This window comes from Rhipicephalus microplus, unplaced genomic scaffold (genome assembly GCF_043290135.1).
Source record: "Rhipicephalus microplus isolate Deutch F79 unplaced genomic scaffold, USDA_Rmic scaffold_16, whole genome shotgun sequence".
Classification (NCBI taxonomy): Eukaryota; Metazoa; Arthropoda; class Arachnida; order Ixodida; family Ixodidae; genus Rhipicephalus; species Rhipicephalus microplus.
Genome location: NW_027464589.1, coordinates 530,269 through 545,693, shown reverse-complemented (window position 1 = coordinate 545,693; position 15,425 = coordinate 530,269).

Here is a 15,425-nt window from a genome sequence, read left to right as displayed (position 1 = left end):
TATTAGTAAGGCCGTAAAATACATAATTCATGAGGACGACACCAGCAGATTCCTTTCTTCGCATGATATTGTTGAACTAAAAGGTGAGGCCAATGAGGTATTGACATCATTGCCAGAATGATCTTTCCTTCATTCCTTGAAAATACATAGAGGAAAAACAAAGGCTATAGTGTTTCTTCCAAAAGGAAAACATCCTGAACCGGCCTCGCCTTTTTCTAGAAAATACTGCCATTGATTATGTTGAACATTTTACGTCACTTGGCGTAGTGTTTACTGCCACGATCTCGTGGAACGCCAACGTAAGCACATCTTTGTCGCACTTTTGAGGTTTAATGGGATAATTTGGTGTAACAAAGGTCTTTTACCTGCAAAGAAAAATGGGATCTCTATTAAGCATTCTTTTATTCCTATGTCAGTGTTTCCTAGTGTGGCGGAACACCACGATAACAAATATACAAACACTTGTAAGTCTACAGAAGAAACTACTTCGTGCGGTTGCAAACGTGTCGTATGATTCACCAACTTTTCCTTTGTACCAGCAGTATAAAATCTTGAAAATTGACCGCATGTTCGACTACAAATTTGCTGCCTTCTATAATAAAGCAGTCAGCCAACCCCTTCTTTTCAAGTTTCGTAACGCTCACACATCTTCACAATCCGTACCCGACTCGCAAAACAAATAAATTTGTCTTACAAAGGTGTAGAACAAATTATGGCTACAGTATGCTAGCGCACATTCTTCCAACCTATCTCAACAGGCCATTGTATGAAGCCGTGACCCGCATGTCATTTATGTCATTTACTGCACTTCACAATACTTTTGCAATATAGGGTGTGAATACATTTTGTATAAAATAGACTGTCATTCCTTCCTGAGCAAAGTGCCTTACATTGTATGAAGCCGGAAGCGTGCATGTAAACAAAGTTTCGGTAGTGAAGCCGAAGTGTCTTGTTTCTTGCTTTTAATGTTTTTAAAACTCTTCAACTGCGACTTAAGCCAGTGTATTCGTTTTTACTTCGCCTTGTATTTCGTGATATGCTTTTACGAACAACTGTTTCTGAACAAATGTTTCGATTGCCTGCACTTATTCGTGCTGGTTTTGTTTCCTCTAAATAGTGACAATTGTTTTTCTTAAACTTGCACAGTGTTCTTGCTTGTGCTGACATATAGGAGTGGCGACGCTCGTCAAACAGTTGTTAATCACTGTCTTTTCCCTCAGTTTTTTTGCCTGTAAAAAAACTGGAATAAACTAATTGAAACATTAAAACTCAAGATGGCGATACTCCTCGCTCAAATTCGTGACTCATGGGCAAGCCTGCTTCCTCCTGGGTCGAACAATACATCGGGCAACGCATAATTGTCGTGCGAAAAGTAGGGACCAATTTGCTTCCGCAAAACAGTATCGGGGATGCCTTAGCCACATTCAACGCTGATAAAGAGGCTGCTGCGGAGAAGCAGAGTAACAAATTAGGAGGGTACATGTAGGGCAGCCTTCGATAAGTGGGTGTTTTAAAGTTCAGGATGAAACTGGTCCTTGAACGACACCTGCAAGTCTCGTAGGTCAATATTTGCGCTATGTTCGCGAAGAAGTTAGTCCCAGAATGAGTCGACGGGAGCACACAGGTAATACGAGAAAAGGCCCTGTGAACGTCGAAGCACGCACTCAAACATGGGCTGTGCACATTCCAGTCGGCGTGAAGAGGTGGCCTCCTGCTGTGCGCAACTGGGGTCCTTGCCAAGGTGTAGTTACCTTCCTCAGTTTTGATGCAAGGGAACTGCTTATAACCGAATAATTGGCGCCAGTGTCGACGAGAGCAGTGACGACGTAATTATCGACGTGTACGATGATGTCGGCGGATACAGCTTTATGACTTTCGGAAATGACTGAAAAATCGGAACAGTCTTCGTCGGGTCTTTGCGTCGAGGAAGGCTCTTTGACAGTTCATTGGGACGCGGCTTCACCCCCAGTAGCCGTGGTTTCTAGTTTCCCCTGTGGGGACTCGGTGACCGGCCTCTGAAAGGAGCATAAGATGACGAGGGAATGCTAGGGGAAGTGTGGCGTCGAGGTGATGGTGATCGTGATTGGTGGCGTTGACCAAGGCGAGAAGCTTTCGCTACGTCATGTGTTAGTACTGTTTGCTGCATAGCAGAAGGCAGACTTTACCTAAACCCATGCTGTGCCGCGTTAAACAAACAATGCTCGTTACTGTGTGCCACAACAAAGGTATACGAAATACGCTCTGAATTTTACAAGGGCATAGCTGCCATGCTTGCTTGCCATAGCTGATGAATCTAAAGATGTGAGCAATAAAACCACTGAATGACGCCTCTCTGTCCTCTGTACCTCTAACTCTCGACAAAGCTGATCATAAGCACTAAATATAAATGTCGCCTTCACTAATATACGAAGCGTGCTGCCTAAACGCGACAAAGTTCACACCACCATCGAAGATGTAGAAGCCGACATTGTCCTTCTACCGGAAACGTGGTTACACGAAGGCGTGCTCGACCACGAAATCTTCCCGTCTAACATGGGCTTCGCTTTATATTGACGTGATCGCGCTAATCGTAAGGGCGGAGGCGTGCTCATGGCTATTAGAAACAACCTATCATCTCCTGTTATCACTCATAATGACACATTACAATTAACTTGGGTGCGATTCTCAAACGTTGCCTTGAATGCAATTTTCGGCATCTGTTACCAGCCGGCTGACTCCGAACCAGGTTTTTCCATCCTGTTGTCAAATTCGCTCACCCGAATTGAAGACAAGTTTTCAGAAGCCCGTATTTTTCGTTATGGTGATTTTATTTTCTCTCAAATAAACTGGCCTTTACTCTCAACCCCTAGAGCAACCCTGCCGAACAAATCCAAGCAATTCCTCGATCTAACCCTAGATTTCAACCTACACGAAGCTATACCATGCTCCACAAGAAGCGATAACACTTTAGATTATCTTCTGACGTCAAGCCCGGATTACATAAAACGAACAACAGTAGTCCCTGGATTCAGTGACCGTAACCTTATCCACAACCGCATATCACTGCCCCTGATTAGAAGGTTGCCAACTGAAAAATTCATAACTGATTACAAACGAGGACATATTGACGCTATGAATGACAAACTTGGTTCTTTTCTTCACAGTTTTCGCGCATCGTATCAAACATCTTCAGTAAACGCCAACTGATATCTAAAACACAATACTAAACTTAGAAAAAGAGTATGATCCAACCACCCGCGTAAAATCAGATTCCAATAATCCTTGCTTCAACAAACAACTGAAAAGCCTCTTAAATCGAAAAAAAGAATGTATCTACAGACAGCCAGTCAATCCAATAACCCTTTAGTGTGAGTAATATACCACCACTGCGCCAAAAAGTATATTCAGGAACTACAAAAAGCTAAAGACAAATATTTTTCATGCGATCTACTATCTATCATCCGCTCCAATTCTACTAAACTGTGGCGCATGCTCTCTCACAAAAATCTAAATGCCAACATAGATCTTTCAGACCCAGACGGTGAACCAATAGCTACAAAAAACGTTGCCACCGCCCCAAATGACTACTTTTCGTCTGTATTTTCTACCTCTAACACTGCCCAGCCCACACGACTACCCACCCGTTCCACCGGCGCTGTGTCCCCCGAAATAGCATTTAACCCTGAAGGAATCGCTAAACTAATCACTCGTCTTAAGATATCTTCAGCCCTAGGATGTGACAAAATAACCCCCAATCTTTTAGTTAGCGCCGTCACAGTGGTTACTCAGATTCTATGTCTCATCTTCATGCAGTTCATTGAAACAAGTGAAATTCCAGACTATTGGAAGATAGGCCGAATAGTCGCGATCTTCAAAACCGGAGAACGAACTAATCCAGCAAACTACCGCCCAATTTCCCCGACTAGCATTCACTCTGAATTACTGGAACACATTAAAACATCTCACATCGCGACTCACCTTGATTCAATAAATATCTTCTATAACCACCAGCACGGTTTTCGAAAGCATTTTTCATGCGAGACCCAATTGGCCGAGTTTACCGACGACATCCTAAAAAGCATTGATGATAAACTTCAGATCGATGCAATCTTCCTTGACTTTTCTAAAGCTTTTGATCGCGTCCCACATATTATATTACTTAGCAAAATTCATTCACTTGGCATTGTCCCGAATATTGTATCCTGGGTTGAACACTTCCTCTCGAACCGTAAACACTTCACCTCTTTTAATAATCATAACTCCTCTTTAACTAGTGTATCATCAGGCGTACCCCAGGGCGTGGGATTATCACCCCTTCTATATTTATTATTCATAAACGACCTACCCACAAACATTCAAACAAAACTACGACTGTTTGTGGACGACTGTGTCATATACTCCCCCATTCATAACATTTAAACTAGCACTAAACTACAACAAGACCTCCACACAGTTGTGCTATGGTGCCAAAACTCATCAATGCCGTTAAACCTAACCAAATGCAAATCGATGTCATTTTCCCGTAAACGCACCACTGTTCATCATACCTACTTTATCAATTCACTTCCTCTCGATTCGGCTTCATCATACAGGTATCTTGGTGTGCACATGTACCCAACTCTTTTATTTGCACCACACGTGCAGTCCATCTGCTCAGACGCTCTGCGCACGCTTGGATTTTTGCGCCTTAATCTAAAATCAGCATCTCCTGACGTTAAAAAAACTAGCATACTTAACATACGTACGCCCAAAGCTCGAATACGCATCGTTCATTTGAAATACACCCCAGGCATATCTCGCTAATGAACTAGAATCAGTCCAAAACCATGCTGCCCGCTTTATAGCCTGATAGTTCTTCAGAGAAATTAGCGTCACCGCCCTAAAACAATCAATACAAATACCATCTCTCGCGTCATGCCCCCTGATCTCACGCCTATGCCTCCTGCACAGTTTTTATTCCGCCCGAAATCAAGACACGAAATTTTACAGCCCCCTAACAGGACTTCTCGCATAAACCATTCTATCCCCATTGCACCAATCAACGGCCGTACATCTGCAATGAACGACTCCTTTTTCCCCCCAAGCAAATACACTTTGGAATCGCCTCCCCGACTCGGTAGTTCCCACACCTGACCGCAGATCATTCCACGCAAAATTTGAATGCCACTTTGATTTCACCCAATAACCCATGGCTGTAGCTATATCCCACCAGCGTACTGCATGTACAACTTTTTTGCCATATTCTTTGCGTTCATTTTCCCAGTCAAAAGTTTTTTTGTTCATTGTTTGATTAGTTTTTGTTGTCATTCTGGACCAAACTTCCATATGCGTATTTAGAACTGTATTGTTTATGATAGGTTGATTACATTTATTTGTACACCCTCACAGCGTATTTGTTGCCCCCCCCCACTTATGTAATGCCCTCGGGCTTTAAGGATGCAATAAATGAAATGAAATATAAATGAAACACACGTCAGAAACATCCGCCTATACATTGCTACTACACTACGGGCGCCTGTCTCAACACGACGGCCTAACTTTCCACTCATCCGGAAGAAAACAATCTTCTAGCAATTTATCATGAATTATCTTTAAATATGAAGCCACTGATGTTGCACAAAGTTATAACAGTTTGGAAGGCCATCAGGAACATAAGCCTTTGATGCATATAACCCTTGCAGCAACGCTTGGATTTCACGTGTAGAAAGATTGATGCTATCTATCTCGCCTATGTCTCTTTTACTAATTTCTCTGTTTTTATTCTTTCTTATCACTGTGATGAAGACGGAGCAGAAATACTGATTAAAGCTTTTGGCCTTAGCTTTGTCGTCACTTACAGTGTTATTGCTTATTACCAACAAGGGTACAGCTACTATGTCCTTCCCATTTCGTTTTATATGCGTCCATAATTGTTTGGGATTTTGTTGTAATAGAGAACAATGCACCAAAGTAAGAATCTTTTGCCACGTGAATAGCGTCCTTAAGCTGGGTTATTACATCCGATATTACATTCTGAAATTTTATTTTGTTCTCATCTGGGGCTACCATTCTTAAGATCTAATAGCTTCTCTTCCTGTTTTGTGTTAGTCTTTACAGTGATTTGGTAAACCAGGATATGCTTTTGGCCTTAGCTTTGTCGTCACTTACAGTGTTATTGCTTATTACCAACAAGGGTACAGCTACTATGTCCTTCCCATTTCGTTTTATATGCGTCCATAATTGTTTGGGATTTTGTTGTAATAGAGAACAGTGCACCAAAGTAAGAATCTTTTGCCATGTGAATAGCGTCCTTAAGCTGGGTTATTACATCCGATATTACATTCTGAAAGTTTATTTTGTTCTCATCTGGGGCTACCATTCTTAAGATCTAATAGCTTCTCTTCCTGTTTTGTGTTAGTCTTTACAGTGATTTGGTAAACCAGGATATGCTTTTGGCACGCCTTGGGGTAATGTCAAGAATAAAACGACCTGAAGTTTAATTTTCACTGTTTATTGCCTAAATAATGTCCATAACTTGGCTACACTTTCAGTCGCAGCTAGTGCCTCATAAAGCGTCATGTAGAAAATCAGGGCCTAGTTATTTTGAGCAACATTGGCGATCTTAAAATTAAATATTCACCTTTTAGGGCCAGGTGCGGTTTTTACATAGCTAACACTCAGCCAGCACACCATAGCGTCATCATTACTTATACCAAGCACAAAATTAGATAATGAAAGAAGTACCAATTGGTTTGTAAGTACCAGACTTAAAACATTTTCTCCCCGTGTCGGTTGTAACGTAGTTTGTTCAAATGCTAAATATTCTAATACATTATTCAATTGTTGACTGCCGCTATCTGTTGCGGTAACAATATTAGCTGTTGGCGCCAGTTCAGAGAAGGCAAAAGGAAGTCGCCACCGGTTACTAACGTATCAGCGTGCATTGCTTTGAGAACTGCTGTGCGCTGTAATAAAGCACGGATGGAGGAGCCTGGTGGGTGGTGAAAACTACACGCTGCCTTCATTTTGCTATTTTGCAGCATAAGCATAATCTTGCAGAATACTGCCTGGCAGTCGCCTACACCCCCGTTGACCAAGAATGACTGAATGTTACTATCTACTGAATTGAACACACCTTCTCTGTGAAAATTCCTGTCTTTTCCTCAGGCAGTGAAGCCATCTCGAAATGTTTTATTGTCAGTAATATTCTCATCTGAGCACGACTCATTCTCTTGGATTACAGTTGGCCTTACTGTTTCAGTCAAGCTATTGAATTCATTCTTTTTATTTTTAATGCTTCTACAATTGACCAGAAGAAAAGAAAGCTTTACAGCTTCTACCCGTTACGGTCAAGTGAGGGCTACAACTTGTATCACTCCATCGTCTTACGCGTACTTCGGCTCATTCATGATCAGATTGTCAAATTGAAGTCTCATTTTACCACCTTCTTCTTTCGAGATTGAGAATATTCTATAAACATTTTTGTTTTGTGCTGACCGTTTTAGAAAAGTGCTCCGAACTGCCGAATTCACTTCCTATCAGCTATTCAGCACTGTGCAGATTTTGTTGATTTTCTTTGAACAAGGTGAAATTAGAAATCAAAGGACAATTTTTTCCCAACTGAAGCTATCTAAGTATGTAGGCCCATTCGATAGAAACGGACTGCATTTCAAGTTTACCCTCACAAATTTCACGAACATAACCTTTTCATTCTTTACTAGAGTCTTTCTTGTCATCCACTTCGTAAAACAGAAGGCTGCAACGTGGGCTACAATTCTCTAGGTAATCAATTTTCAACAGGAGTGTCTTTATTACCTGTTTCTGTCTTCATTTTCCTTTCTACAATCGCTAAGACCATTAAGTCATTAGGCAATGCAACTTAGACTCCAAAGTCTGAATTGGGGAGCCGAGATCACTTATGACAGGCGTCCACCCCACCGCGCTGGTCTAATGGCTGAAGTACTCGGCTGCTAAACCAGAGGTCGCCGGATAGGATCCAGGAGGCGGTGGCTACATTTCCAATGCAGGCGGAAATATTATAGGCTCGTGTGCTCAGATTTGGTTGTACGTTAAAGAATCCCCGGTGGTCAATATTTTAGGAGCTCTCCACTACGGCGTCTCTCGTAAACAAATTGTTTTTGGCTCTAAACGCACACATCAAATAATTGACATGTGTCTGCTGTGTCTGTGCTTCCTTGATAGCTGTCAGTTTCGCTGTAAATAGGTTTTGGGCTTCCAAAAGCTGAGCAAGGTTTGCCTAGGATGAGGGTCTCGCATTCATTTTAAGGTCACCACACATGAATATCAACAATAGAATAAAAAACGTCGCAGTAAACGAAACGCGAGGAATAACGGGACACTTGCTCAGGACTTTAATTCGACAACATACCATGCAAACAGTATTTTGGGCGTGAAATCAACGAAACAAAAACAAAACAAAAGACCGAGATGAAAAAGTGAAATTACCAGCCTGCAAAAGCAGTAATAGCGAAAGTTGGGCTAGTTTGTGGTTCATACTTGAGAAGTAAAAACAGCACAAAAATATAGACAAGGACAGAGGAAGAGACCACACCACGCTGAACTCGCAGCTAAACTTCATTAAAAGGCACACGACATCTATCAAGCATTTTACCCGGTAACGTGGACAACTAAAGGCATCAAAGGCATCAAAGCAAACAAGGTATGAAACAAGCCTAAACATATTGATCATAAACACGTGTGTAACAACCACGAAAAAACGCAAAAGAACATGCCTTCCTACTTGCCAAAACCTTAGAGAACTGTCCCCAAAAAACTAACAATCACTTTAACGCGGCAGCGCTGAACCCAGGAACCAAACTTCATTTTCATCAAGGGCCACAGACGGCTTGCTTACACACTTTTCCCCCTCATTCTCAATGAAAAAAAGCCTCCATCACTTCCCTGGTGCACTTATTTTGATGCCCAAACAAACAAGTGGCTTTATCTGCTAACTCTTGGCAGCCACACTCCCTACAATGAGCTGGCAGGTGCAACCCGCCGGCCGCCGCTAAAGAGGTTAAGTGTTTGTTTTTTTGTCTCACGTTAATGCACCACCCAGTTTGTCTTATGTAAACCTCCCCGCATGTCGGTTGTGGTTTCCTATGTGCACAAGTTTTCACTTTGCTTGAAAAATGTGACCAGTAGATATGGGGTACGCGTGGTGATGTCCGCTCCCCAAACGTTGTCCTTCATTTGCTCCCGCGTGCATAAAAGAAGTTCGGGTCTACGAAGGACCTGCACGTACTGTCCGAAGAAGAGAACAAACAGATATGTTCAGTGTACATCGTGTGTTGTATATATGGTGCCATTGACATGCGGGGAGTTTTACATAGGACGAACCGGGCGGTGCATTAACGTGAGACTAAAAGAACACTTAACCTCTTCAACGGCCACCGGCGGGTTGCACCTGCTAGCTCATGGTAGGGAGTGTGGCTGCCAACCTTTGGCAGATAAAGCCACTTGTTTGTTTGGACATCGAGATAAGTGCACCAGGGAAGTGATGGAGGCTTTCTTCATTTAAAAGGAGGAAAAAATGTGTGTAGGCAAGCCTTCTGTAGCCCTTGGTGAAAATGAAGTGCCGTTTCAGAGTTCTGCACTGCCATGTTAAAGTGATTGTTAGTTTGTTGGGCACCGTTCTGTAAGTTTTTGGCAAGTAGGAAGGCATGTTCTTTTGCGTTTTTTATTGTTGTCACACACGTCTTTATGATGAATATGATTAGGCTTGTTTCATACTTTGTTTGCTTTGATGCGCAGACGCCTTTGGTTGTCTACGTGACCGGGTCAAATGCTTGATATATGTGCGTGTTTCTTTCAATAATGTTTAGTTACGAGTTCAGCGTGGTGTCGTTTCTTCCACTATATGTTCTATATGGTCGCTATGTTTTTACTTCCCAAGACTGCAAAAGCAGTCATAAAAACATGAAGGGCATCGCTGCCGCGGTGCCGATTCCACGCCCCACTGTGTCCGTGAAGGTCGCTCTATTTTGTAGTCTGGTGTAAGGATGCTGTTCAACCAGTGTTCGAAAACCGGCTCCACCCTTTCGCTATATTGCACGGCAGGTCGCTTCAGGTAATCAGCGCTTGCTAAATCGTGTAAGTGGTGTTTTTCAGTTTGTCGTCATGACCAAGCGTACTCGAATTCCAGCTCCCATCAGAACTTTTCGCAGTGCTGCTGACCTGAAAAAGCAGGATCAGCCACTTGAAGGGCGTCGCTTCCGCGGAACCCATCCCCCCCCGCCCCCCCACTGCATCTGGGATGGTCGCTGGGTTTTGTACACCGGCGATAAGGGTGCAGTTCAACCAGTGTTCGTAAACCAGTTCCGCTCTTTCGCTGTAATCCACGCAGGTTGTTTCAGGTAATGAGCGCTTGCAAAATCTTGGAAGTGGTCTTTTCCAGTCTGTTGTCTCGGCCAAGCGTACTCGAATTCTAGCGGCCATGAGAACTCTTCACAGTGGATATTCTGCTCATCTGCAAAAGCAGTGTTAACCATGTGCAGGGCATTGCTTCCGCGGTGCCGATTGGGCACCCCACTGTATAGGCGGTGGTCGGCAAGAAATAACACAAAAGACAAGAATTGAACATAAACGAAAAGTATTGCTTCCCTGTGTATGCCTCTTATAAAGAGGTTAAACTGCCCACACAAAGGTATATAACAGAATCAGATTTTGTCATCTGACTACAGTACACCTCATCAGCCATTAGACAAGAGTGCATACATATGATGCTAGAAAAAAAAAGCCTTTTTATTTATTACTAAGTTGAACGAGCAATGTAATAGGCTTTTATTGCAATAAATCTGAAACAAGTTAAATCAGTGTGACATCGTTTTTCCAAGTGTTAGAAGATTCTCAGCTGTCTTCAGTTGACATGAATCTGTCTTTATGTGAAAGCTTTTTTCTTTGCAGGTACAAAGCAGGGCCTAGGAACTGCATCACATCCATGCGATGTGATGGTGCAACTACTGCAACTGCTACAACTGCTACAGCTGCTACAGCTACTACAACTGCTACAGCTGTGCAGTGGTGCAACTGATACAGCTGTTTCAACAGTGGAGGTTCCAAGAGCACTTCTTTAGCTTTCCCAGTGCATGAAGAATGTACCCGACTTGTGAGCACAACACAAGGGCATCCAGGCCGATGTGGACTCCATTGGAGGGATGGAGTTCTGGCTAGTGGATACGTTGACATCAGATTATACTGTGCTTGCTCACAATGGTGTGTCATCAATGAGTGCGCTTGTAGCTATTAGTAATATAGGGGGCAAGATCACCAACGCAGTAGCTGCAATGTCTACTATTGAACGAGCCATTCTTGCTCTTGTGCACTTGAACAATTGTTTATCCTTTGTGTGTATGGCGCCAACTGTTATCTGTAAGCCGAATAATCTTCTCGCGTAACATTGCACTCCGTAACCTTGCAGCAGTACTGCAATCTCCAATTCCAAGGTCAATGAAACAGGAAGTTTCAAGCAATCCATCTCAATTCTTCGAAGAATATAGAGAGGCACCTGTTGTGTTAGACTGTACAGAGGTCGCAATGAAAAAATCTCAATATCCTTCTTGCTGAAATTTTACCGTACTCCCATCACAAAGGTACACACACAGCAAGGCTCCTCGTTGGCATGACGATCGTTATAGCGCGAGGACAGAACGACGACACAGAGACAAGAAGTACACGAAGTACACGAGCGTTATGTGTCCTTCATGTCCTTCTTGTCTCTGTGTCGTCGTTTTGTTCTCACTCTATAACTACCGTCATGTCATACCAACTAGCCGAAGCTGCCGCACTTCTCGTTGTGGTTTCAGTTAGTTGCTTAATTACTTTTGTGAGCTGAGGTTTTGTAGGCTGAGCATCGGACAGCGCTTGTGTTGGAAAATTGGGAGGTCTAAGAGTACTCAACAGTTTTAGAAAAAGGTTTCAACTGGTCCCACTATGTGAAATTCTTGGGCAGGGAGTTGTGCGGCCTGTATTTCTTCGTGAACAGCTGCAGTTCTAGGCAAACAACTTTGAAAAAAATGTTAAAGATAGCCAGGATATTTGTCAAGCGTGAAATCATGAGAGTGAGAATTCTTAAAATTTCGATGAAACCTGTGCCTTGGGAAAATGTTGGTGCCCTTGATGAAATATTTATTGTGAATGCCTGATTTGTAAGTCTCTCCTCCACTATTCCCTCTGGGAAAAGGTTTGAGTGAAATAATGGAACTCATGCATGCAATGAAGTAGAGTAGAACCTAATTATCATTCAAGTCGTCGAAAACAGTGTACTGAGCCTATGGTACAGAACTTAAAGGTCAATAAAGAAGCTGAGGGCCGCAACATGAGGATCATCATAACATTGTGCAACGGAAAGATAAGTATTTTACTGGAGCAAAACACACAGGGTCCCTTATGCATTCGCCTAAAACTACTTGAACACTAAAGTAAACTTTTTTTTCTCCTCTATCAAAGTACGATTGCACACCCACCCCCAAAGACACGTGTGTTTACGAACAGAGTTATTTTCACTGTATTTCCAAGCAGAGGAAGTAATTTTTGATGTACTCCTAAGCATACGCGTGGGTGTGTGGTAGAACGCCTGCTATCCACGTAAACAGCCTGGGCTCAATTCACACTCGATCCCCCGCAGGACTTGGAATTGAATCCCGGCTGCGGTGGCTGCATTTTTGGTGGAGGCAAAAATGCTGTAGGCCCATGTGCTCATAATTGGGTGCACGTCAAAGAACCCCAGGTGGTCGCAATATAGAGCACATGATATAGAGCACATGACGAGCGACATTATACATATCTTATGGGCAGAGGGTAGACCCTATGCCCCATTTACTTTAAGGCTTCTGTAACATGCATTCTTTCTTTAGTGCTTGAAAATTGTTTGAGTTTGTTCGAACTTGTGCGTCCCCCTCTTCTTGCAGTAAAACTAAACTAATGGTTCTGTTCCAGATGTCGAGACGTTTCGCAATTTTTCAGCAAGGCATGCACGTTTTGTCGTTAATTTCTATACAAAACTTCCTAAACAATGAAAATATTTCGCCTGCATACCTCATTAGAGTTTGGTAGCTTCGTAATTATGTTTGGTATATTTAGGGGAAAACTTACCTTTCGTTTTATATTAGAAATATTTCTTTGTGAACAGCAGGCAATCTGTGTATCTGCCTACGTCTGTATGCTCTCATGATTGCCTCCTTGACTTGCGGTAAACTGAAGTTACTACGGAAAGATAAGAGGGTTTAACAAATGAATATATGTGGCTGACCATGATGTGAATAACGGGACGTCACGTACGTCGTCAAAACTTTTCTTCGAGACACGTGTGGTCCACACTTTTAATCATGGGTCGTGGTAGGCAGGTAATAAGAGACAGGTCATTGACAGAACAAATATTGGTTATTCAACAAATATTGGTCATGCGAGAACAAATATTGGTTATTCAGAAGGCCTTTCGAGCATTCCATCATAGAACCACACCAGATCTCTAAACAGCTTTAGAAAAAAAAACCTGCGCAGTCGTAAAGTGAGCGCAGCGTCAATAGTGTTGGTGGCTACCCAATTGTGTAAACTTAAACATTACCCATGTACTCCAATGATCAAGTCGTCATGTCGTTTTGACATCATTTGGAGTTGAGCGCCATCCTTTGATGTTAGTCTGCGTTGCACTAGCCAGAACTACTGTCTTTGAAAGCACAAGTGACACATATCAGCTAATCGCTTCAGGTTTTGGTTATACTAACGTTGTGGTCGGCGTCGTTACGCCACTACAAACAACTGGTTATATAAAATACTTGCAACTGTGTCTGCGTACAACATTTGTACATATTCTTAGCATCCCTTTTTATGTTTCGCAGCATAAAAAACTACAGCATAGTCACTCTCCTTCGAAATGTTTTGGATAACATATGATTCTCGTGGTATGTGGGATCTACCAAATTTTTCATGTTGCTCTCTTAACTGGCCAAAATAAACAAAAAATTACATCAACACATGAAGTTTAAAGACAAAAACGAGTTTATTTTTTATGTTTTGTTCAAAAAGATCAAGTTTTTAAAACTTAATAACAAGCTGCCACGTAATCATGACAAGAATCATGTTCCCGCTTTCTTTGTTCCTAGCATGCTTTGCTGTAACTTCAGTTTTTTTATTGGCCTAATACTGGTGATGGCGGTCAATGGCTCCAAATATTACCACAGTGTTGCACCTAAACGGCCATCACATTGTTGCGACTATGCAGGTCTTTTTGAAAGTCAGAACAGTTTAAAAGGTGGCATTTCTCGGGGGGGGGGGGGGGCGACCATTGTATACTATGTGTTCTCTAAGTGTTCCATGGTCTCAGTAACGTATGCTGTCGGGCAAGTTGGTGTGTAACTGTGCAGAACATTGTTGGCGCAAACTCAAAAGACGAAAGAAGAGAGTCGGAAAAGCGCGCACTCGCAACTGACTTTTATTGAACCGATGCTCGTCTTATAAAACCCTCACGCTTCCGTGCAACCACAAGAAGAGACCAACCTACTATAATCACAATCTATCAGATCGAAAATCAAGTTCATTATCATACAATGACAGAGATGAAACACTGATACATACCCTTTTGAAAATCCTGGGTTGGTGGATGCTGGAATCGTTGTTTGATATGGTTGAAAGAACAGTGGATATGGTGACAAAATTAGTGGATATGGTGGAAACTGTAGTGGGCATAATGGCTGATGGCAGCGAGAGTGAAAAAAATGGTGGCAGATGGTGGTGGTGGTGGCGAGCCAATGGTTTTGACGGTGGAAAATGCCGGCTCATTGTGGCAAAGCAAAACGTGTTTGGTGGAATGCTTCGTGAGCAAGGTAGATGACGGTGGCATGATGAAAAGCACAGAAGAGTATACATGTGAAATCGCTTATTTGTAGTGTTTCATTTTTGAATGTGCACAGGTATATGTTTACAGTCAAAAGAAACCAACGCTGCTCATTATGCTTTCTAGTAAGTTTTTTTATTCCTGTGGTGTCAACAACGCTTCAATTTTTGTGGAGCATAGAATATGCGACCGTCAATATGTTTACATTACGCTCACGTACTTACATCAGTTTGACATCCGCGATGTGTTTCTTTGTTGTGATGTTTAGAAGACTAGAGTTGTCACTGTGAACATGACAATAAATGTTTTACATCGGTGAGCAGTTGTCGACAATAAAATGGTCTCCAGTTCACAATTGCCCCTTTCAGTGTTAGAGCAGAACACAGTGTCCGCGCAAGAAGCGACAAACATCAATGCCACGCGCTTGCAGCACTTCCACCAAAGGAAGTGCGGCCTCCTCGCCTCACCGACAGCCGCCGGTCGCACTCGCCGGCGCTTCGCTGGCTCTTATGCGAAAACATAGACCCGTCAATTCGTATGCTTACTGAACCAATATAATAGCATAATGTTTCTGGCGCACTGCATTCGTTTCGGACTAGCCGTTATGTAGCTG